Below are 24687 nucleotides of genomic sequence, written 5' to 3' on the forward strand. Positions count from 1 at the left end.
TTGTTATCAATGGCAGAATTTCATTTTTCACGGCTGAATAGTATTCCACGATGTACAGATATCACATTTTTAAAATCTAGTCATGTGTTAAATAGATAAGGTGGTAAGATTATGGAATCACATGGCAATTCTAGTTTTAGTTTTTTGAGAAAGTCCCATACTGTTTTCCATCACAGCTGAGCTAATTTACATCCCCACCGACAGTGCCTGAGCTTCCTTCGGTCCCAATCCTCACCAGCATTTTTTATCTTTTGTCTCTTTGATGATAGCAATGCTAACTGGGGTAAGACAGCGAATCTACCAGGGGTAAGACAGCATCTCCTTGTGGTTTTGATTTGCATTTACCTGATGATTAGTGTTCTTGACCATTTTTTTTTTTTTTCATACTCTTCCTGGCCATGAGTCTGTCTTTTTTGGGGAAAATTTCTATTCAGAACCTTTAATAATTTTTTTTTTCTTTTGAGACAGGGTCTTGCTCTGTCACGCAGGGTGGAGTGCAGTGGTGCAATCTCGGCTCACTGCAACCTCTGCCTCCCGGGTTCAAGCGATTCTCCTGCCTCAGCCACCAAGTAGCTGGAATGACAGGCACCTGCCACCACAGACCCGGCTAACTTTTTGCATTTTTAGTAGAGACAAAGTTTCACCATGTTGGCCAGGCTGGTCTCGAACTCCTGACCTCAGGTGATCCACCTGCCTTGGCCTCCCAGAGTCCTGGGATGACAGGCATGAGCCACTGCACCTGGCCCCTTTGGTAATTTTTAAATTGGATGACTGTTTTATTGTTGTTTGTTTGAGATCCTTGTATTTTTAGAGATTTGTCCTGTCAGATGAGTAAATATTGCCTCTCGAATATTGGTAAATATATTCTTCCACTCTCCAGGTTGTATCTTCACTCAGTTGCGTTTGCTTTGCTGTGCAGAAGCTTTTCTGGTTGACTGCAGACCCATTCATCTATTTTTGAGATGTTGCCCAGAAAATCTTGGCCCAGACCGAGATCCTGAGGCATTTCCTCTACTTTTTATTTTAGGGATTTCATCATTTGGGGCCTATATTGAAGTGTTTAATTCGCGTTGAGTTTGTTTTTGTTTATGGTGAGTGACGGGCTAGTTTTATTCTTCTGAGTGCATTATCCTGTTTTTCTAGCACCATTTCGTGAGTAAAGGGTTCTTTCCCCTGTGTGAGTTCTCGGTGCTTTTGTCAAAAGTCAGTTGGGTGTAAATACACGAGATTTTTCCTGGAATGTCTACTCTGTTCTGTCTTCCAACATGAACAATCACATTTTAGGGCGGGCACCATGCCTCAGGCCTGTAATCCCAGCACTTTGGGAGGCCAAGGTGGGTGGATCACCTGAGGAGCTCAGGAACAGCCTGATCAACATGGTGAAAACCCATCTCTAATAAAAACACAATAAATTAGCCTGGTGGTGGGCACCTATAATCCTAGCTACTCGGGAGTCTGAGGCAGGAGAATCGCTTGAACCTGGCAGGTGGAGGTTGCAGTGAGCCGAGATTGCACCACTGCACAGCAGCCTGGGCGACAGAGTAAGACTGCATCTCAAAAAAAAAAAAAAAAAAAAAAAAAAAAAAAAAAAAAAATCAATTCTCTTTGTTAGAAGGAATCTCAGTGTATTGCCTGTGACGCCCGCCTTCAGCCTTCCCACCTGGATGTTCTTTTTGCTCTTGCCTCCACTGTGGGTGTCCAGTAAATTGTACAGACAAAATTAAGTGTAGCAAACCGTCTGAAACTTCGGTGTTTCTTCCCCTGAGGAATTCCCCTGAGGAATACCAGCTCTTCATGTGCAGAGAAGTGGAAGTCTAGAAATTCAATTATCCCTCTTCTTTCAGTCCATGAACAGCTAGAGGCTGGAAATACAGGTTCAGTTGAAAGTTGGAAGCTGCAGCCCTGGAAATGTGCACAGTATCGCTGCTGATGGGGGCTTCATGCAGGACACTGATTGACAGGTCAGTGTGAGCACGTGTGCGCACGCACACACACACACAAACACTTGACTTCTCTACGGTGGCAAGAAGCAGCCCCCGGCTGCAAGTTCTGCCCGAACCGGTCACGCCATCTACAAAACTCTCCCCTCCCTCCCCACTTGTGCTCAAAACACCTTTCTCAGACTGCAGATTCAAGGAACAGCCACGCCCGCCACCCCCATATCTGTGGAAGCCCCTGATGTGGGCTGCCCTCTTTGACCTCAGCAGGAAGAGGGTCTCCTCCGTCCCACCTACGTCATCCTGGAGGAAGAGCTGTCTCTAGGATGAAACCATTGGGCAGTCCATTGACAGTTTGCTGCGTGAGCCCATGCACGCGCACACCACGCGCACCCACACACCTGACTTCCTCTCTATCCAGTGGCAAGCAGCAGGCCCCCGGATGCAAGCCCTGCTGGGATGGGTCACGCCATCTACAAAACTCTTCCCTCAGTCCCCAATTGTGCTTGAAACACCTTTCAGACTACTGATTCAAGGAATAACCACGCCAGCCACCCCCGTATCTGTGGGAGCCCCTGATATGAGCTCCCCTCTTTGCTCTGAGCGAGAAGAGGGTCTCCTCCCTCCCACCTGCATCATCCTGGGGGAAGAGTGGCCTCTAGAACGGAAGCGTTGGGTAGAAGAGACCGTATCGCCACTTCACTGCCTGACCTCTTCCTTTCTACCAGACCCACACAGCCTCTAATACCATGGCGCCCATTTTCCCGGCGTCCTCACTCAGCTGCGAATCCATCCCAGACCGTAGAGGTGGATGCTATTTTTACCTGGATCAGGTCATAGCTTCTCCTTTGTTCCTGTTTCTGAAGGTCAGGAATGCCTGTACCCTCGGGAGCCAGGATCTCACACAAAGGCTCTCCAATCCTGAAGCTCTTTCTGTCTCCCGGAAGCCCGGGGCGTCTGTGCTGGGGTCACTGCAGGCAGGTGTGCCATCTTCTCTCAGCAGGGCATCACTGCAGGAACGTGAGGGCTTCTACCAGGCGGAGTGGACCAGCTCCTGCCCCCCTGTGTAGCCCCACAGGCAGTGGACAGAAACATCAGGGCACGACGGGCCTGAACTGTGCCTTTGCTGGGCACTGGGTGGTCCCTGTTCCTCCATGTCATGGATTCCTGGTCCAAGATCTGCGACCCTGTCCAGCACCCCCAGCTCCCACCCTCCCTTAAAGGGCGGATTCAGGATGCGCAGCTGGGGAGCAACTGCGTCCTTTCCCAAGAATTTGCGCTCCTTGGGCCTTCTGTGTTCTGCTCTGAGCTGTTCAAGTCTCCACCAGACATCAGCCCTACATACAGCTCACCCTTCAGGAAAAATGTGCGTAGCGAGGTGCCTGTCTTTCCATCCCCCAGGCCTAAACCCCACAGAGTAAGAGACAAACGTGGGACAGAGGGCCTTCTGTGATGCAGGGGCAGAGAGCTGCATTCTTACACCAAGGCTGTGCGGACATCAGCCTTCATCACGGGACTGTGACTCTCACACCCAGACGTCCGCAGCACCCTTCATGACAGAACGAGTCTTCCCCTTCCCCTTATGTAAGCGGTGACTCGGGGCAAGCGTTTGTGCTTTTTTTTTTTTCCCCTGCCTGGGGCCATCGTGCTTGGGGTTAGCCATGAGTTGGGCGCAACTTGAAAGCCCCTTCCCTGTCCAACAGAGAAAGAGAGAGAGAGAGAGAGAGAGACAGACAGACAGACAGACAGACAGGCAGGCAGAGAAGGGTCAGCCTCCTCTCTCCGTTACCACCCTATTTCTTTTACGGGAATATCGCTGCTTAGCAATACCGGGGTGCAGGCTGTGAGTGGGGGAAAGAGCAAAAAAGGGGGACTCCCAAAGAAGGGGTGAGATGCAGGAGCAGGATGAGGGCGACGTCCACCACCCTGCGCTGCGCCGGACAGAGGGGTCGAGGGAAGGCCGGGCGGTGGGAGGGGTGACGGAGCCGCGCGCGGGGTGGGGGGAAACGCATGCTCTCCCCGCACGTCCGCGTCCGCATCCGCAAAGGGAGGCCCCCTGCCCCGCGCCGCAGCCCCTCCCCGCGCGCTCGCCCCCGCGCCTCCCTCCCGCGCCCCCGCTCCTCCGGCCGCCGCCGCCGCCGCCCGTGGACGGCTGCGCGCTACTGCCCCGCGGGGCTGGCGTTTCCACCTGTCACCGCGCCGCCGCCGCCGCCGTCTCGCCGCCGCCCAAGTTTTCAGGGGACTTGGCCAGCGCGTCGCGTTCCTCCGGCTCTTCCCCATGGCCGCCGCCCCCTCCTCCCGGCCGCCCCCCGGGCCGCCAGCGCCCCCAGCCCAGCCCCGCGGCCACCGGGCCCGGTGAACGCCGGCAGCGGGGACCCGGGGGGTGGGAGCCCCGCGCGCAGCCGCCCGCACCGGAGCGCTCCGGCTTCCGAGCCGCCGCCGCCGCCGCCGGCACCCGAGCGCTCCCGCACCCCAGCGCTCCGGCTTCCGAGCAGCCACCCAGCGTCCGTCCCGGGCACGGAGCATTGCGGATGCGGCGCGGGGCCGGCGCGGGGCTCCGGGCGCGCTCGGGGGTCGTGAGCGCCGCGCCCCGCGCCCCCGCGCGCCCCCCGCCCGCCCGCGCGCCCCGCTGGGGCCATGCAGTCTCTCATCTCGCCGGTGACCAAGGCGATCCTGGTGGCCCTCTTCATCTTCGCCATCCTCCTCATCCTCTACGTGATCCTCTGGTACATCTGCCGGGATGTGGACTGCGACCACGGCATCTGAGCGCCGCGGGACCCCCGGGCCGCCACCCGGGGGGCGTCCCCGGAGGGAGGGCCCTGGGGACTGAGCGGTCCCGCGGTGCCCCCAGCTCGGCACCCGCGACCCCCGCCCCGGGCCCCGCCGCCAGCCCTCCACCGCCTCCTGGCCTTGACCTTCAGCGACGCGCCGGGGAGAGCGGGTGAGTGCACTCGCGCGGCCGCTCCGGGGGCCACGGCGGGGAAGCCCCAACTTCGGGGAGGGCGCGGGATCCGGACTCGGGACCGAACCCGAGGATGCGCGGAGTCCGGGGTGCCCCGGGGGGCTCGGGAAGCGGTAGGTGGCCGTGCAGAGGGGTGGGCGCCGGCCCGCCCTGCCCCTCCAGGTCCGTCCTACCCACCCACCCACTGCGCGCCCTGGGTCCGAGGACCAGACGCGCTCCCGCCTGTGGCTGGGAGCAGGGCGCGCGGGCTCTCGGGTGGGTCCGCTGCGCTATTGCACACCAGGCGCTACCGGGTCCCCAGCCCTCTGCCCCAGCCGTGGGGACCCCGCACTCAGGTCGTCTATCACCTCCACTGACCAAAAAAAACAAAAACAAAAACAAAAAAACAAACGGTGAGCGCACGGCTGGGAACCGAGCAAGGGTCATCCACGGCTAAGGGATACCTCTAGGGAGGAATGGAAACAGAATTTAAACCAGGTCGGAAGCCTTTTTGCCTTTTCCACACCTCCAGGCGCCCCCAGGGAAGCCAAAGCCTTGGCGTGCGGGGCAGTAGGAGGAGGTGTCCTCTAAAGTCCTCTGGTCCCTGCTCCGGAGGGGAGAGTGACGGACGTGACGAGGATGAGGTTTTGCCCTACTCCAATTGTGCCGGGCAAGTTTGGGAAGGTGAAGCAATCTGTGACTTAAATCAACACCTTCTCAGCCAGAAAAAAATGCCTCCCTTTGAATATTTCTCTGGGAGGAAAAAAAAAAAAAAAACCCTGTGAGGAAAAACACCCAATTTAAATAGAGTGCCAATTTATGCATGGGCAACCTGCTGGGATGTCTTCCTCTGGTAATCAGGGCAGACAGCAGCTGTTTGGGGGCTCACCTCGGGTCCCACTGAGCTTTGCTGGATGTTATTTAGGTTTGTGGATTCCTCTGTGATTCACAGTTTCCAGCCACTTAAGGGTTAAGGAGACAAAAAAAAAAAAAAAAAAAAAAAAATCCTGGGACTTTTGATCGTAGGGTAATGTATAGATTACTTGTCCTGGGAATCTTTGGAAAATCAGTGAGTGTGCGAATGTCTGATTTGGGATGGTTAGGGTGTGAGTGTCAGTGTGAGTGTGTGTGTGTGTGTGTGCGCGCGCGCGCGCGCGTTTGTTTTCTGTAGTTAAAATTGGAGCCGAGGCAGCGATTCTGCAGCGCCTAAGCCACAGAAGCCGCCGTCTGCAAAGCGGGGTTCGGGGAAGCTGTCAAGTTCACCTGCGGGATTTGTTGCCTCTCCTCAGCCTGTCCCCCCGCACCCCCAACTCCCAGGTCACTTCCCCAAATCTACGATTTTTACAGCTCAGTTCAAAAAGACTCTGACAGCAGAACGGCCCGATGTTTTTGAAGCACTGTGTGTGCTGCGGCTGTTAAATTAACTGAAAAGAAACAGGGTAGAAGCTTGATTACGAAAATCGAAAATGGGGTGCTTTGCAGATGATTCCCCGAGTAGAGGAAAAGGCTACTGGAGCTTCACGCTAGCACATCCCACCCAGGAAATCCAAAATGAAGCCAAACACATAATCGTCGTCACCCCAAACATGACAGCTGAGGTCCGCGTCCCATCTGGTGATTTCTTAGAGCGTATACATTCTCAGCCTGTCTTGGATTATCTTTCTTACATAAAATTTCAATTCCAAGGAGCAATGTTTATTCAGTTTCCCAGAGGATGTCCTCTCATGAATTAGAAACTAGCCATCTACATATTGATTTTCTATGAACGATTACATTAAATTTCCTACTTAATAGTCACTACCATGTCCGCTGAACGCCTCATCACATCATCAGAACAAAACGCAGGGCTTCAGAATTCAAATGGCAGGGCGTGCGGGAAGTCACAAAGCACACAGCTAATTAACACTCTTGTGGAAGAAGAACACTAATACCCCTGGCAAATACTCTCCTTCCCCCAAGTACACAAGGGTAGAACCAGAAGCGTTTAGACAGAAGGAAATCACACTACTTCAGGCCTGTGCAGCCTCCTGCGTGATGTACAAAACACCTTTCCCTGCAGCACTCCTCGGAACCGACGCCACCGGCCTGGGAAGACGCCAGGTTGCTGCTAACACTCCTGTTTCAGGTACACAGAGCAAAGCAGGTAGAAGTGATTCCTGCCCAAGGTCACCCAGCGGGTCAGTGCAGAGTTGTCACTGGAACTGCCATAGACTCACACTTGGAGCTTTTGGCTAGAGGTTGGGTGCATTTCTTCCTACACGTGTAACTCTTCTCTGTGATCCTCTTTTATATCCGCCAGTTCACACAGATCCATCCATTTTCCAAGGGAGTCCTTAGATCATGGTGATCATTTTCGTATTTCTTTTCTTTGCTCTGTCACCCAAGCTGGAGTGCACTGGTGCAATCTCAGCTCACAGCAACCTCTGCCTCCTGGGTTCAAGCAACTCTCCTGCCTCGGCCTCCCGAGGAGCTGGGATTACAGGCACGCGCCACCACGCCTGCCTAATTTTTGTATTTTTAGTAGCTATGGGGTTTCACCACGTTGGCCAGGCCGGTCTCGAACTCCTGACCTTGTGATCCACCCACCTCGGTCTCCGAAAGTGCTGGGACTACAGGCGTGAGCCACCGCGCCCAGTCCATTTGCATATTTCACACCTAAAGAAGAGGGAGAGTTCATGAGTATTAGAACAGCAGCATGGTCGCTCAGGATGTTTTGCTGGACCCTGAAACTATGAACCCTAACTGAGCAAAAGGACGCTCTCAATAAAGCCGGGAAGACTATGACAAGACAGAAACCTCTGAGCTATTATCTTAATTTTCTGTGGACGCCCCACGGATGCAAGGGTGGATATGAGTACTGTCAAAAGACCTGTGCTTTCCTGCAAAGGGCGATGAGACCGAATAGTTGCTGAGTGTTTGACTCAGCACCAACCTGCAGTTACAATAATATTATGTACATTCGGTTTTACCCTCTGACAGCAACAGGAATATAATTAGTACCCCAATTACACAGTGTAGAGAAATAAGGCTGGCAAAAAAACGTTATGTAACTTCCCCAAGAATAAAAGAAAAAAATCATCGGCCACCAAGCTTTTACTGATTAATCTGTGGCAAACGTGTGTTTGTGGTGTGTGTGTGTGTGTTTGTGGTGTGTGTGTTTGTGATGTGTGTGTTTGTGGTATGGTGTGTTTGTGGGTGTGCGTGTGTGTGTGTTTGTGGCATGGTGTGTTTGTGGTGTGTGTTTGTGGTGTGTGTGTGTGGTTCTTGTGTGTTTGTGGTGTGTGTGGTGTGTGTGTGTTTGTGGCATACTGTGTTTGTGGTGTGTGTGTTTGTGGTGTGTGTGTGGTGTGTTTGTGGCATGGCGTGTTTGTGGTGTGTGTGTGTCTGTGGTGTCTGTGTTTGTGGTATGTGTGTTTGTGGTGTGTGTGTGTGCTGTGTGTGTTTGTTGTGTGTGTGTGTTTGTGGTGTGTGTGTGTTTGTAGTGTGTGTGTGTGTGGCATGATGTATTTGTGGTGTGTGTATGTTTGTGGTATGTGTCTGTGGTGTGTGTGTGTTTGTGGTGTGTGTGTGTGGCATGATGTATTTGTGGTGTGTGTGTGTTTGTGGTATGTGTCTTTGTGGTGTGTGTGTGTGGTGTGTGTGTTTGTGGTATGCTGTGTTTTGGGGGTGTGTGTGTTTGTGGTATGTTTCTGTTTGTGCTGTGGTGTGTGTGGGGTGCGTGTGTGTTTGTGGCGTGTGCATGTGTGTGTGTATAAAATCACACGGAAGTTTTAAATTATGTTTCTACTTTCAGATCTCCTTTAGGGTTTAAAATTAATCATTCTCTTTTAAGTTTTTAAAAATTGATTACGGAATAACTGCTAATTATTTCTAGACACTGCTCACTCAGGTTTCCATTTTTAACATTTTTTATGTATTTTATTTTTTTTAAGACAGGGTCTGGCTCTGTCACCAGGGCTGGAGTGAAATGGTGTGATCTCAGCTCACTGCAACCGCCGCCTCTCGGCCTCAAACATTTCTCATGCCTCAGTCTCCCGAGTAGCTTGGACCACAGCCCTAAGCCATCACACCTGGCTGATTTTGGGACTATTTAGTAGAGACAGGTTTCATCACATTGGCCAGGCTGCTCTTGAACTCCTGACCTCACGGGATCCACCCACCTCAGCCTCCCAAAGTGCTCGGATTTCAGGCTTTTGGTGTATTTTTTAATGCATATTGACAATCAGTCATTAAGAAATTTAAAAAGTGAATTGAACACTTTTTCTGTATTTTAGAAGTTAGTAGTTATGTCCGTAGTGTAAGGAAAACTCTTGTATTTTGTAAAGCGATCTTAATATATGTATATACATTATTATTATTTATTTATTTATCTTGAGAAGGAGTCTTGCTCTGTTGCCCAGGCTGGAGTGCAGTGGCGCAATCTTGGCTTGCTGCAACCTCTGCCTCTTGGACTCAAGCAATTCTGCCTCAGCCTCCTCAGTAGCTGGGATTACAGGCGTGCGCCACCACGCCTGACGAATTTTTGTGCTTTTAGTAGAGGTGAGGTCTCGCCCTGTTTGCCAGGCATGTCTCGAACTCCTGACCACAAGTGATCTCCCCGCCTGAGCCTCCCAAAGGGATTACAGACGTGAGCCACCGCGCCGGGCCAGTATACTTTATTTGTTCCCAATTGTAAAGAATGTTGGCCGGGCGCGGTGGCTCAAGCCTGTAATCCCAGCACTTTGGGAGGCTGAGGCGGGTGGATCACAAGGTCAAGAGATCGAGACCATCCTGGTCAATATGGTGAAACCCCTTCTCTACTAAAAATACTGAAAATTAGCTGGGCATGGTGGTGCGTGCCTGTCATCGCAGCTACTCAGGAGGCTGAGGCAGGAGAATTGCCTGAACCCAGGAGGCGGAGGTTGCGGTGAGCCGAGATCGCGCCATTGCACTCCAGCCTGGGTAACAAAAGCGAAACTCCATCTCAAAAAAAAAAAAAAAAAAAAAAAAAAAAGATTGTTATGAGTCTAAAGAAAAAAAGAGCCTTAAAGCGAAGCTCCTGAGAAAGTGACCCTAAATGCGTTTTGCTTGCTTTCCCGTGTAGTGTGAAGACCCTCCTAAAAGCTCCCTTGCTTGGTTTCTGCAGTCTTCCAAACTTAAGGGGAAGGTCCCCCAAGAGGCAGAGAGGGCCTCCTGGAAACCTCAGCTTCTGTGCAAGAAGACTGGAGGGCAGGGGGCAAATTCCAGCTGTACTGAAGCTTGAGACGAGGCAAAGCATGAGACAGTGTGTTGAGGGATGGTAGCTGGGAGTTCTGAGAGGGACGTGTGCAGCTCGAGGAGAGGGAACTTTCTAAAGCTGATCATTAAGGACAGGGTGGCCACAGTGGCTCACGCTTGTCATCCCAGCACTTTGGGAGGCCGAGGTGGAAGGATCACTTGAGCACAGGTGTTCGATACCAGCCTGGGCAACATACTGAGGCTCTATGTCTAAGAAAAAACAAAAAGGGACCGGGCACAGTGGCTCACGCCTCTAATCCCAACACTTTAGTAGTCTGAGGTGACAGATCACTTGAGCTCAGGAGTTCCAGACCAGCTTGGCCAACATGGCAAAACCCATCTCTACTAAAAATACAGAAGTCAGCCGGGCATCGTGGCACATGCCTGTCACCCCAGCTACTCAGCAGGCTGAGGAAGGAGCATGGCTTGAACCCAGGAGGCAGAGGCTGTGGTGAGCTAAGATCATGCCACTGCAGTGCAGCCTGGGGGGAAAGAAGCAAAAAGAAAGAGAGAGTGAGAAAGAAAGAGAGGAAGGAAGGAAGGGAGGGAGGGAGGGAGGAAGGAGGGAAGAAGGGAGGGAGGGAGGAAGGAGGGAGGGAGGGAGGAAGAAGGGAGGGAGGGAGGGAGGAAGGAAGGAACAGGCCGCCTCAGAAAGGGTCAGAGGTGTTTGTTCGCTTGTCGTGTGTATTTCCCCAGGGGAGGTGTGGAAGTAGCGGAGGAGAGAAAAAGAAGAAAGTATTTGGGTCACAGGAGTTCACGCTCCATAAGAGTATTTACATACCTTCCAAATTTATATCACTGTAACAACAACAACAAAAAAACCCAAAGTTCTTTAGCAAGAAACATTTTGGAATTCAAGATAAGTGACATGGGAAAAAAAAGAATTGGTTGAAGACATGGCTCTTGCTCTCAGAGCCGTTCTGAGTTACTGAATGTCGAGGCTGGGAATGTTGCTCAGGGTATCATGATGCTCCTTCACCCTAAAAAGAAGATCCTTTTACATCTCCTCCTCTCAGGCCCTGCTCCACAGATGTTCATATTGCAACCTGCCTGCATTGCAGATGTCTGTAAAAAAAAAAAAAAAAAAAAAAAAAAAGAGTTGGGAGGAGGCAAGCTGAGAGATAATACAGAATTCCAAGGTGCTGACAGAGAGGGAGAGGCCAGCCTGAGTCTGACACACTCGCTCTGTGATACTCGGAGCTCGTCGCTGTCAGGCTCAATCCCGTTTACAGCATGAACTGGGAAATCGACGTGAATTTGTAGCTACGAGGGGCAGCGCGGGGGCCTGACTCGCAGAGCTGCGTCCTTTCAGGGTGTCAGAGACACAGGACAAAGGCAGAGCTCCTCAGAGGCAGAGGAGCCTTCACCTTCATGCGGTTCCCAGCACTTCCCAGGCCGGCGTGCCCGGCCAGGAGGCTCTCCAGTGGGAGGAAGAATCTGTAACGGTGTCTTCAAGCAGGAAAACGCTGCTGTGACGTGAGCCAGACCCCTGCTGTGCTGTCTCAGTAATACCGTTTCTTCTTCTCCTTTTTTTGAGACAGAGTCTCTCTCTGTTACCCAGGCTGGAGTGCAATGGCGTGACCTTGGCTCACCGCAACCTCCACCTTCTGGGTTTCAGCGATTCTCCTACCTCAGCCTCCTGCGTAGCTCGGATTACAGGCCTGAGCCACCATGCCCGGCTAATTTTTGTGTTTAGAGTTGGGGTTTCACCACGTTGGCCACGCTGGTCTTGAACTCCTGACCTCAGGTGGTCTGCCCACCTCGGCCTACCAAAATGCTGGGATCACAGGAGTGAGCCACCGCGCCCAGCTGGGTAATGCCATGTGTGGAAAGATCATGTTTCCATGAGTTACTCCCCCCCCCACACACGTCCCCGATTTGGCTTAGCAACATGTGAAGGGTGAATTCAAGGGACGAATGAGTGAAACAAACGGGGTACCTGCAGGCGACGCCACGCGGGGGTGAGGGGTGCAGACAGAGGGGGATGTTTCCCCGTCGGAGGAGGGTCTCAGAGCACGGCTGCTGTGTGGCAAGCATGGGCCCTTCCTTTCTGGAACTCTCCCCAGAGGCAGGATCTTTCAAGAGATATCCCTTAGCTAGGGAGCCTTCCAGGCAGAGGCGAGGAGGTTTGGAAATATCTCAGCCTCCTTCACAGCCAAGTCTGGGGCACAGCTTCAGAGGCCGGTCGAATCAATACGGCTTTTAGCTCAAAATAGCGTGAGCGTAAGGTAAGGTCTAGACAGCCGCTTGGAGGCGATTCTGAAACAGTTTCCAAAATAGGTTACAGCCCACGGAGCCCTTTGACTAAGCGGCCGGCCTGGAGGGAAGGGATCAGACTCACTTGTGTGGAAAACCTCAGGAGGAATCTCTCCGGGAAACTCTCCTCAGTTGCCTCATAAGCAGGATTTTCTGGATGTGGGAGCAATGTGTATGCATTTATTGAACACCTACTGTGGGTTTATGACAATTTTACAGTTTTATTACAAAATCTTGGGATAGGCTGTTACATTTTCTTCTGGGGAAGGTGAAAACCGTCTTTATTTATGTGGTCAAAAAGCTGTCCGTGGCCGGGCGCGGCAGCTCACGCCTGCAATCCCGGCACTTTGGGAGTCTGAGGATGGCGGATCACTTGAGGTCAGGAGTTCGAGACCAGCCTGGCCAACAGGGCAAAACCCCGTCTCTACCAGAAATGCAAAAAGCAGCTAGGGGTCGTGATGCACACCTGTAATCCCAGCTGTCTGAGAGGCTGAGGAGGGACAATCACTTGAACCCAGGAGGCAGAGGTGGCAATGAGCTGAGAGCGTGCCACTGCACTCCAGCCTGGGCGACAGACTGGAACCCTGTCTCAAAATAAATAAGTAATAGAGAAATAACTGCCCACTGGGGATCTCAAGGCCAGGTTGGCAGTGGTCAGCAGAGGCTGTTTCTCACGTCACTGTGCTGTCTGTTACCACCTGACCAGACTCAACCTCCCACTCCACCCGCCTGCGCCTGTGTGTGACTCCTCACAGGACGATGCAGAGCCGTGCCTTGGTGCTGTTTGCATGAATGCAATGATTCAGGTCGTCAGTGAGCCCACCACCCAGAATGCTCATGAAGGACCCTCAGGGAAAATGGACGGACATCATTAGGGAAAGAGAAAAGCGAAGTGTCCCCGAAGCCCATCCATTAATGCTGGTCTGATCACCGCACGTCGCTGCATTACTCATCGTTGTTAATTCCCACCTGTGTGAAGCCTAGGTCATGTCACGATGAAAGCTAAGTGAGTTACCCATGATTTTCTTTATTATTTTTATTTTTGGAGACGGAATCTCTCTCTGTCGCCCAGGCTGGAGTGCAGTGGCGTGATCTCAGCTCACCGCAACCTCCGCCTCCTGGGTTCAAGCGATTCTCCTGCCTCAGCCTTCTCACTAGCTGGGATTACAGGTGATCCTCTCACCTCAGCCTCCAGAGTAGCTGCGACTACAGGCACGTAACACCACACCAAGCAAATTTTTGTATTTCTCGTAGACATAGGGTTCCCCCATGTTTTCCAAGCTGTCCTCAAACTCCTGGTCTCGGATCCTCCTGCTTCAGCCTCCTGACATGCTAGGATTACAGGCATGAGCCACCCTATTCAATGCAAAGATTATTTCTTTTCATTTTTTTTCAACTGTTTTTTTGCTTGTTTGTTTTGTTTTGTTTTGACACAGGGTCTCACTCTGTCACCCGGGCTGGAGAGCAGTGGCACCATCTTGGCTCACTGCCACCTCCGCTTCCCGGGTTCAAGTGATTCTCCTGCCTCAGCCTCCTGAGTAGCTGTGATTACGAGCAGGTGCCACTGCGCCTTGCTTAATTTGGTATTTTTGGTAGAGATGGGGTTTCACCATGTTGGCCAGGCTGGTCTCGAACTCCTGACCTCAAGTGACCCACCCGCCTCGGCCTCCCAAAGTGCTGGGATGACAGTCCTGAGCCACTGCGCCCAGCGCAATCATCATTTCAGTATTCCCTTCCCTCCTGCTGGGGTTCCACGTCTGGGGACAAATGGTGGCACAGTAACCTTCAGAAGCGCAGAGAGACAAGGCGTGCTTTCCTTGGGGCCAGGGAAATTAATTCAACCGACAGCAGGACTCGTGAGCAGGAGGGCAGCGCCGGCGTCGCAGCCAGCAAGGACAAGTGGCTGTGGAGCATGGATTCATGCAAAGCTTGAATATTTATTTTTACGGAGCTTTAATTGATTTAAACGTAAGCAGCCACATGTGGCTGGTGGCTGTTCTAGTGCACAGCACAGCTGGCACTGCAAGCTATGGACTGTTTGATTCACTCATAGTTTGCTAACGCTGCCATAACCAAGGACCACAAACTTCGGGGTATAAAAAAAGGGATATTGATTCCCCCCGAGTCCTGGAGGCTGCAGGTCTGAGATCCAGGTGTGGGCAGGGCTGGCTCCTCCTGAGACCTCGCTACTGGGCTTGGAGACGCCGTCTTCTCCCTGTGTCCTCACAGGGTCATCCCTCTGTTCGTGTCTGTGTCCTCACCTCCTCTTTCTATAAGCACCCCAGTCCTATTGGATGAGGGTTCACCCTAATGACATAATTCTCACATCGTTACCTCTTACCATCGCAATGCGAGCTAAGCTTTCAACATAGGAATTTCGGAGAGACACCATTTAGCCTGAAACACTCATTTAACAAACCTTTCCTGACTCTTCCGTACCAGCAGCTATAATACTGGGCACACGTGGCTTCTGCTCTCTGAGTATAAATGCCCTGTTGGGGAGACGGCAAGGTTATTGGATAAATGGTACATTTTGATCGCAGGTACAACAGAAGTCCAGACAGCATGTCATAGAACATCCCGCAGACAGACCTCAGAGTCTCTGTGCTCCAGAACATGGAGGAAGAACCCCAGGGGGACTGGGAGGAGATTTTTCAGCCATCGTGATCCTCGGCGTAGCCCTGAAGGTCAAGAGAGACTCTCCAGTTAAAGCTAGCCCAAGGTTCATTTCAGAGGAAGCCACAGGACATAGGATCATTCTTGCATGCACACATATGCACACGTGCGCGCACACACACACACACACACACACTTCCATGCCCAAATGCAGCAAATTCTGCAGCTCAGTTTGTATTCCAGAGCCTGCTGCTGATCAGGTTGAGATACGTCCTGAGACCAAATCATGGCTCGGTGCCTTTTTTTTTTTTTTTTTTTTGGAGTCTTACTCTGTCACCAGGCTGGAGTGGAGTGCAGTGGCACAATGTCAGCTTGCTGCACCCTCCACCTCCCAGGTTCAAGCGATTCCCTTGCCTCAGCCTCCTGAATAGCCGTTAGAGGTATTCACCACCACCCCAAGCTAATTTTTGCATTTTTAGTAGACATGGCGTTTCACCATGTTGGCCAGGGTGGTCTTGATCTCCCGACCTTGTGATCCGCCAACCTTGGCCTCCCAAAGTGCGGGAGTTACAGGCATGAGCCACCGTGCCTGGCTGGCTCAGTGCCTTTTTAACCAGTCTGCCCTCCCTTCATCTGCAATCACTCTCTGCCTTTGAATCTCAACCTCAATCTCTGTTTCTGGGGAACCCACCTTATGAGCACACCTTATCCACCTGTAAGCGTTAGCAGGTGAGCAACATGATCGTCACTCAGTAATGGTGCCTGAAGTCCAAGTCACCTGGGCAACATCCACTGCTAAGATGGAGCACCAGAATTCTCCCCTGAGGGGCTTCTGCCTCCAGGATTTATAAGGAAGCAGACAAAGTAAGGGGCTGCTAAAGCTGCTCGTGTATTAAGATTGGAGATCTAGAAACTGACTCTGAAAGGCATACCGTACCTGGAACATAATCAATGCATGTTGGAAACACGTTTGGTGCCACAAGGAAAAGTTAGCACTGAGACAAAGGATCTTCCAGCAACGAAATTTTTACTTCCTGGGCTGCAGGAAGGGGACCCTCGCTGGCCATCTTGCCATGAGAGTACAACAAATAAAAGAAAACACGAACATGGATCCCTGACACGTGTGGGGTCGTCCTTCCTGCTGTGTCTGAGCTCCGTGGGCCGGAGCCAGACCTCAGTATCTAAACTAAAACCCGACTGGCTGAGAACCTAAAACTTTTCTAAACGGGTGAAAGTCATGGAGACCAGGGATACACCTGTGAACCCATCCAGCTCAGATATCTTAGTGAAAGTACGAGGACATAGAATATACCACGTGCCTGTAAGCACGGCGTGTCAACAGCTGCATAGCATCGGGCTTCATAAAGAGTTGTTAGCACACCTATGTCATGTCCTGACTTGGGCTAGCCTGCCTGACTCCATCTCAGCGGTAAGCTCCAGCCTAGCCTTCCCTCCCTGCCACAGCCCCCGTGGGTGCATAGCTGGGTCATGCACTTAGATGCCTTGAAGCGTTCAAGTTTGAAGCTTACGCTCCTTCACACTTGTAATCATTGTAACCTGCTGTTGTGAAAAACGCCCCTTTGATTATTGCGTAGAAAGTACCTGAACACCCCTCTTAGTGGCTGTATGGGAAGCCCCCCTGCTACCCTCCCTAATGCCGCCTACAAACTTGCTCTTTCTGCTTCTGTGAAATTCCGCTTCAGCCAGGCTCCCCCTCCCCCACCTAAATCACGGCATAGAGGGAAATCGAGATTTTGAGCGGGAGCTGACCCTTGGTCGCTGGTTTGGAACTCAGAGTGTGGCATCGCCTGACTTGCTTGGTTACAACACTGATTCTTTAACAAGAAAGGAAACTTGAAAAAGGAACTTTTCTGCTCCCCACAGTGCAGGTCACACGCAAACCCATCATCCGGGACCCGGTTCCCTCTGGCCCTTCTTCCTGCTCCCTGGAGTAAGCAAGACAGCCTGAGTGTTACGTTTATGCCTCTGGGTGGATTGTCAGGTTTTCCTGGGACCTCCCAGAATCACTGTGTCGGAAAGCAATCCAGGGATGCTTTCCTGAAGGTGCCACCCCCAACCCTAAGGCCACCCTCTGTGCCTCTCAAATTACCCCAGCTGGTGGGCCGTCTGACTCCATCTGTTGAGCATCGGTCTCATGAAAAGACACAGTAATTGGTGGAGACCTACATGTTCCTTTTGTATCTTTGTTTTTGTTTTGAGATGGAATCCAGCTCTGTCTCATAGGCTGGAGTACAGTGGAATAACCTCAGCTCACTGCAACCTCTGCCTCCTGAGTTCAAGTGATTCTCCTGCCTCAGCCTCCCGAGTAGCTGGAACTACACGTGCACGCCACCACGTCCGGCTAATTTTTGTATTTTTAGTAGAGACAGGGTGTCACCATGTTGGCCAGGCTGGTCTCAAACTCCTGACTTCAGGTGATCTGCCTGCCTTGGTCTCCCAAAGTGCTGGGATTATAGGGATTATAGATGTGAGCCATGGTGCCCAACCCCCACCCATTCTTAAAGGTAAGATTTATGGAGTTACAGGTGGGAGAAAGAGCAGATGGAAAGCTGGAACACCTGGTTTGAACTGACAAGGATTAGGCTCCTTGCAAAAGCTGAATTGCCTGGGACTGGTTCCTGGGGTTAGCTACGTGTCGTCATCATGATTACTTTGGGGAATCAACCCATTCTCTTACCAACAGCAGCAATTCAGGAGGTGGTAGATGGCATTCACAACCGAACATTTGAGATACTCAAGTGAATGAAAGCTCCTTTTTTTTTTTTGAGATGGGAGTTTTACCTTCGTTGCCCAGGCTGGAGCGCAGTGGTATGATCTCAGCTCTCTGCAACCTCCACTTCCTAGATTGAGTTCATTCCCCCGCCTCAGCCTCCCAAGTAGCTGGGATTACAGGCATGCACCATCATCTCCGGCTAATTTTTGTATTTTTAGGAGAGATAGGGTTTCACCATGTTGGCCAGGCTGGTCTTGAACTCCCGACTTCAGCTGATCCACTGGCCTCAGCCTCACGAAGTGCTGGGATGACAGGCGTGAGCCACTGCGCCCGGCCGGAAAGCACTTTTCAGTAGGTTTTGAATTCTTTGAGAAAGTATCAAGGAATCCCCTGTGGCCCCAGCCGTCGTCCCAAGTGCTCAGAATAACCATCTAGTCACTTCTCAGTTGCTCCAATTGATTTCCTGGAATAAGGACAGATCCCAAGGGGCACTGAATCTTCCTTGATGAAGAGTCTTCCTGCCACTGTCTAAGGTGAAGGGGATGGGGTTGAATGGGGTGCGAGGTGGAGTGGCGGCCTGCCCAGCCCAGTGTTCGTGGAGATCACAGGACTTTTGGGGGCTTCTGGGGAACACGCCCATGTGGCTACAGCCCCACCTAGCACTCCACTGAGGTACCTGGAGCCCTGTTTCTGTACTTTCCCTGGATGACCCAGAATTTCAGGGTCTACAACTCTACCTGTTAGAAATACAATATGAGCCAGGCATGGTGGCTCATGCCTATAATTGCAGCACTTTGGGAGTCCAAGGAGGGTGGATTACCTGAGGTCAGGAGTTCAGGACCAGCCTGGCCAACATGGTGAAAACCCATCTCTAATAAAAAATAATTTTAAAAAAATTAGCCCGGCATGGTGGTGGGCGCCTGTAATCCTAGCTGCTTGGGAGGCTGAGACGGGAACATTGCTTGAACCCGGGAGGCGGAGGTTACAGTGAGCCGAGATAGCGACACTGCATTATTCTAGCCTGGGTGATAAGAGCAAAATTCCATCTCAAAAACAAAAAAAAAGAAAAGAAAAAAAATACAATATGAGCTGGACAAGGCGGCTCACACCTATAATCCTATCACTTTGGGAGGCCAAGGTGGGTGGATCACTTGAGGTCAGGAGTTTGAGACCAGCCCGGCCAACATGGTGAAACCCCGTCTCTACTAAAAATACAAAAATTAACCGGGCATGGTGGCATGTGCCTGTCATCCCAGCTACTCGGGAGACTGAGACACGAGAATCGCTTGATCTCAGGAGGCAGAGGCTACAGTGGGCTGAGAGCCCGCCATGGCACTCCAGCCTGGGCGACAGACTGAGACTTTGACTCAAAAATAAAATAAAATAAAATACGATCCACATAAGCAATTGAAAACTCTTTGTTAAATACATTAACAAAGGAGTAAAATGAAAATGGTGAAATCAATTTTAATAATACATTTAATCACTATATCAAAAGTCTCCTTTTAACAGGTATATAAATGTATATTTACATAAATGTATAAATGCATATTTTATGTTTTTAAATTTATTAAATCTGTACAAATTTTATTACAATATATTTATATGCAAATCATGTATTTAACAACTATATAAAATAGTCTCATTTTAACATGTATGTATATTTTTATATTTAGTTAAATATATGAAGTTACAGTTTGAGTATTTTTAACTTAATTAAATATATACAAATTTTATTAAAATCTTTTCATATATTTAATCACTATATCAAATAGTCTAATTTCAACATATATTTATATTTACAGAAACATAAATTTATAGCTTATGTATATTTTTCAATGTATTAAATTTGTACAGAATTTTATTATAATATTTATATATAAACATACCTGTTTTATCAGTATATAAAAAGTCTCATTTCAGAATGTATATTTATATAAATATAGAAATTTATATATATATATTTTTTTAATGTTAAATGTGTACAGATTTTATTAGGATCATTTCTTTCTGGGCACGGTCACGGTGGCTCACGCCTATAATCCCAGCACTTTGGGAGGCTGAGGCGAGTGAATCACCTGAGGTCGGGAGTTCGAGACCAGCCTGGCCAACATGAAGAAACCCATCTCTACTAAAAATACAAAAAATTAGCTGTAATCTCAGTTACTCAGGAGGCTGAGGTAGGAGAATCACTTGAACCCAGGAGACGGAGGTTGCAGGGAGCTGAGATCACGCCACTGCACTCCAGCCTGGGCAACAAGAGCGAAACTCCGTCTCAAAAAATATATATTATATATATATATTTCTATATAAACATATTAATAAATGTCATAAATGAATATGCACATTTTATAGGCATATAAGTATATACATATACACAAAATTCATTTCAAATTTATATTTTTGAAATATATGTGTAAATATGTTTAGAACTGTATATATAGGTGGCTAGAATTATTTAGAATTGTATATATTGTTATTTACAGTATATTAGAATTGTATATATGGTTATTTAGAATAGATTTTGGAATTGTACATACAGTTATTTAGAATAGATTTAGAATTGTACATATAATAGATTTAGAATTTTATATATTGTTATTTAGAATAGATTTAGAATTGTATATATCGTTATTTACAATGTATTCGAATTGTATCTGTAGTTATTTAGAATAGATTTCGAATCGTATATATAGTCATTTAGAATACGTTAGAAGGGCACATAGAGTTATGAGATACTGTGCGTTCGTTCTTCACACCAGTTCTTCAAACCCAGTGTGTGTCACTTACAGCACATGTCAGTTCAGATGAACCAACACCCCGAGGTGTCTGTCACCTCCAAATCTCCTGTTCAAGTAGCATGCCCGGCGTTGCAGGAGAGGCCTGGTGGGACGCATTTTGGCCACGGGAACGGATTCCTCATGAGTGACTTGGTGCCGTCCTCATGGTAATGAGTGAGTTCCCACAGTATTAGTTCATGCAAGAGCTGATGTTTTGTTTTGTTTCAGATGGAGTCTCGCTCTGTCACCCCGGCTGGAGTGCAGTGGCGCAATCTTGGCTCACCACAAACTCTGCCTCCCTGGTTTAAGCGATTCTCCTGCCTCGGCCTCCCGAGTAACTGGGACTACAGGCGCACACCACCATGCCCGGCTAATTTTTGTATTTTTAGTAGAGACAGGGTTTCTCCATGTTGGCCAGGATGATCTCGATCTCTTGACCTCCTGATCCACCCGCTTTGGCTTCCCAAAGTGCTGAGATGAAAGACGTGAGCCGTCACGCTTGGCCATAAGGAAACTTTACAAAGGCACTTTTCTACTTCTCACAGTCCTGTGGACTGAACAGGAAGCATGGTGTTGAGGAGGACGGGTCAGGTATTTTGTCAAGGTGTCCCTCTGTTGGGATTTGTCTGCAACTTTTCTCATGGTTAGAGTGGGGTGGCCGGTTTTGGGGTGGATGACTGCAGAGATGAAGTCATTCCCATTACGTCATATCAAGATACAGACCTGATGGTGACTGTGGACGTTGGCCGTGATCAGCGCTGAGGTGGTGGTTGTCAGATTCCTCCGAGAGGAAGTCATCATTCCCCCTCGCCATGCTCTTTCAAAGGAAGTCTGTATACGCAACGCACACTTAAAGAAACGGGGAGTTATAGTTCATCAAATACCTACATCAGGCCGGGCGCGGTGGCTCACGCCTGTAATCCCAGTACCTTGGGAGGCCGAGGCAGGTGAATCACGATGTCAGGAGATCAAGACCATCCTGGCTAACATGGTGAAACCCCATCTTTACTAAAAATATAAAAAAATTTGCCGGGCGTGGTGGTGGGTGCCTGTAATCCCTGCTACTCGGGAGGCTAAGCCAGGAGAATCACTTGAACCCAGGAGGCAGAGGTTGCAGTGAGCCAAGATCGCACCACTGCACTCCAGCCTGGGTGACAGAGTAACAATCTGTCTCAAAAAAAGAAAAAAAATCTACATAAATTATTTGGAACTCTTCTGCATGGTGGATTTGACTGTCCGCCTTCACTTACGTATTTATTGAATGATTGATTGCTTTGGTTACCATCTAATATTTTATTTTATTGCCTAGACTGTTTCAGCTTTGAGCACCAGAAGCTCCTTCAGGTTGGGATTCGTGTCTCTGACACACCCGCGTCTTGTTGTCTTGGAGATTTTTGTGTTTGAGCTAGATGTTATGGATATTCCAGAAAATGCAATTTCCTTATTTTCTGGTATGAGAAGATGGTCCAGGCTTACGTGTATCATCCAAGTTCCGTGCTTAGACTTAACCATTATTTCAGGGAGCCCTGGTTCTTTTTATTTGAGTGTGATACTAAAAACCAATGTTCTGGGTGAAATGACTGGTCAGCAGCATTGAAGGAGTGGACTGGCTGGGCTCAGGGACTCATGCCTGTCAGCACAGCACTTTGGGAGGTTGAGGTGGGAGGATCCCTTGAGTCCAGGAGTTCAAGATGAGCCTGGGAAACTTAACAAGACAGAAAATAAAAATAAATAATTATCCGCTTAGTGGCACATACCTGTAGCATTAACAACCCAGGAGGCTGAGGCAGAAGAATTGCTTAAGCCCAGGTGTTCAAGATGACAGTCACGTATGGTCCCACCGCTGTGCTCCAGCCTGGGGAACAGGGCCAGACCCCCTCTCTAAAAAAGTTAGCAAGTCCAAGAGTTTGATTGCTATGATTGTGCCAGTGCGCTCCAGCCTCGCGAACAGGGGCACACCCTGTCTCTAAAGAGAGCAGAGCATGGGGGGAGGGGTGTAGTCTTTCATCAGATGGCCATTCATTTTTTTTTTTTCTTGCTCTTTTCTTCCCCTTCTCTTTCCATGTTCTTAGGTCCCCTAAGGCACTGGAGAACGCTGGCAGCTGTGGAGTCTGGCGTTTGCACGCATGACAGGTGCCAGCCCCGGAGCTGTGAGCACACAGCCCTGGTAAGCAGGCACCCACAGGCCAGGGCTGCCGCGTGGAGGGATGGGTCTCTGAAGGTCACTGCTCGTTCCTGCTCTGAAGACTGTCCACCAGCATGTCAACCCAGCTGCCCTGTGGGGGTTGAAGGGTGGCAGGACTGTCAGGACTAAGGCCATCTCCCCCGCCCGTCACTCCTTCTGCCAAGCCATCGCCAGGCAGCCAGGACGCACGGGCAGCGTCACCTCCCGAGTCCTGCTGGCATCTGTAACCTCCATCCACCCTCGAGGTCCGATCCAGCCAGCTCCGCCCACCTGCCTGGCCCAGTCTGTTGTGAAGTGTTCACGCTCCTTCCTCTTGTGCAGAGTCGGAATTCACAGGGATTGCCATGCCGACAGGTACCCCAGTGGAAGTGTTGACTCTTATTACTGGCTAGACCCATCCAGAGGATCTATCAGCTTCAGATTATGCCATCGTTAAAGTAGGTGCAGCTGGAGGTTTCCGAACTTAACTCTCCGACGCAGTCCACGCCATCAACCTGATACAGACGCCTGCGAGATCGCTTCCTCTTGAGTGCGGAGCAGATCCTCCAGGAAGAGACACCGAGGACGCCCCGTCATCGTGGTTGCCAGGTGACCCCGAACATTCCTCTCCTGCCTGTTGCAGGAAAGGAAAAGTCACATCCTGGAAGAACGGCATTGCCCTACAAATACAGACGAGAGACTCTGCACCTAGAACAACAGTCCTGGACATTTCCAGAAGCAAATCTCGTGCTCGTGACCATCAGACTCTACCTGATGCCTAACGCCCCTTCTCAAATGTCATCACGTGTGACAGCCGCAACGCCCCGTCCAGCGGCCGCGAAGGACTCTCCGCCGTGCGGCTTCTGCTTCCTTTAACTAACACGCGACAGTGAAGAGATGACGCAGGCAGGCCGCGCACTGGTCTCTCTGAATGCCCTGGACAGACGGCAGCCCTGGACGCCCACTCCCCATCCTGTCCGTATGCGCCCTGGTGAGCGTTTTCGAGAAGCTCCCATTATTCCGTGTTTGCAGGTGTGATGTGTGCCACCTCTCTGGTTGTCATAGCTTCCACCTCCTCTGTCTGCAGAGAGGCCACAAAGACAGAGCTGAGAAATTATGGCTATTCCAGAAAATAAAATATTTTTTGAAACCACACGGCACGGGTGTGGTGGATCTTTGTGTGAAAACAGAACGCTGAATACTGTTAGCTTGGTAGCATTTGGGTGACAGACACAGTATTCATTCACTGGCCCTGCAGGGAAGTGTGGGTGGAAATGCGTTTATCACCTGAGGTTGCTGCAGTCTGCTCTTGGTGCATTTTTTTTTTTTGGAGACGGAGTCTCACTCTGTCGCCCAGGCTGGAGTTCAGTGGCACGATCTCAGCTCGCTGCAACCTCTGCCTCCTGGGTTCAAGTGAGCCTCCCGAGTAGCTGGATGACAAGCTCCCACTACCATGCCTGGCTAATTTTTGTATTTTTAGTAGCGATGGGGTTTCGCCGTGTTGGCCAGGCTGGTCTCAAACTCATGACCTCAGGTGATCTGCCCACCTCAACCTCCCAAAGTGCTGGGATGACAGGTGTGAGCCACCACGCTTGGCCTCTGGCTGCAACTATAGAATGAGATGCCTCTCACATGGTCTCCATAGGTGTGGGAAGGGATGCTTTCTATTAAAATAACAACTAAACAAGGGACTGTCCGAGCTCCCATGATGATTTTAACACCCAAGCTCTTCTGAGGTCATTTTTCTAAAGGAGGTCTGCTTGCTCCGTGTCTGAGAACTCAGGAAGTATTCTCACCGTATACACAGAGGAATGCCACACTTCACCCTCGCAGGTCTCAGCTTTCCCCGGGCAGGGTCTCAACATGGGAACCCAACCACAAGGCAGAAAAACCTGCCGTAAGAATCACACAAGCGGCCGGGCGCCGTGGCTCAAGCCTGTAATCCCAGCACTTTGGGAGGCCGAGGGGGGTGGATCATGAGGTCAAGCGATCGAGACCATCCC

The 24687-nt window shown here is 50.4% G+C and overlaps 1 long non-coding RNA gene across 1 annotated transcript; it reads left to right on the forward strand.

The window, feature by feature from the left end:
* Positions 1-4505: 4505 nt before the first annotated feature.
* On the forward strand, positions 4506-23837 carry LOC141582924 (uncharacterized). Its single transcript, XR_012515809.1, has 2 exons — positions 4506-4878; positions 22593-23837. It is a non-coding gene; the product is annotated as an uncharacterized LOC141582924 (long non-coding RNA).
* Positions 23838-24687: the final 850 nt, after the last annotated feature.

Source organism: Saimiri boliviensis, chromosome Y (assembly GCF_048565385.1).
Source record: "Saimiri boliviensis isolate mSaiBol1 chromosome Y, mSaiBol1.pri, whole genome shotgun sequence".
Lineage (NCBI taxonomy): Eukaryota > Metazoa > Chordata > Mammalia > Primates > Cebidae > Saimiri > Saimiri boliviensis.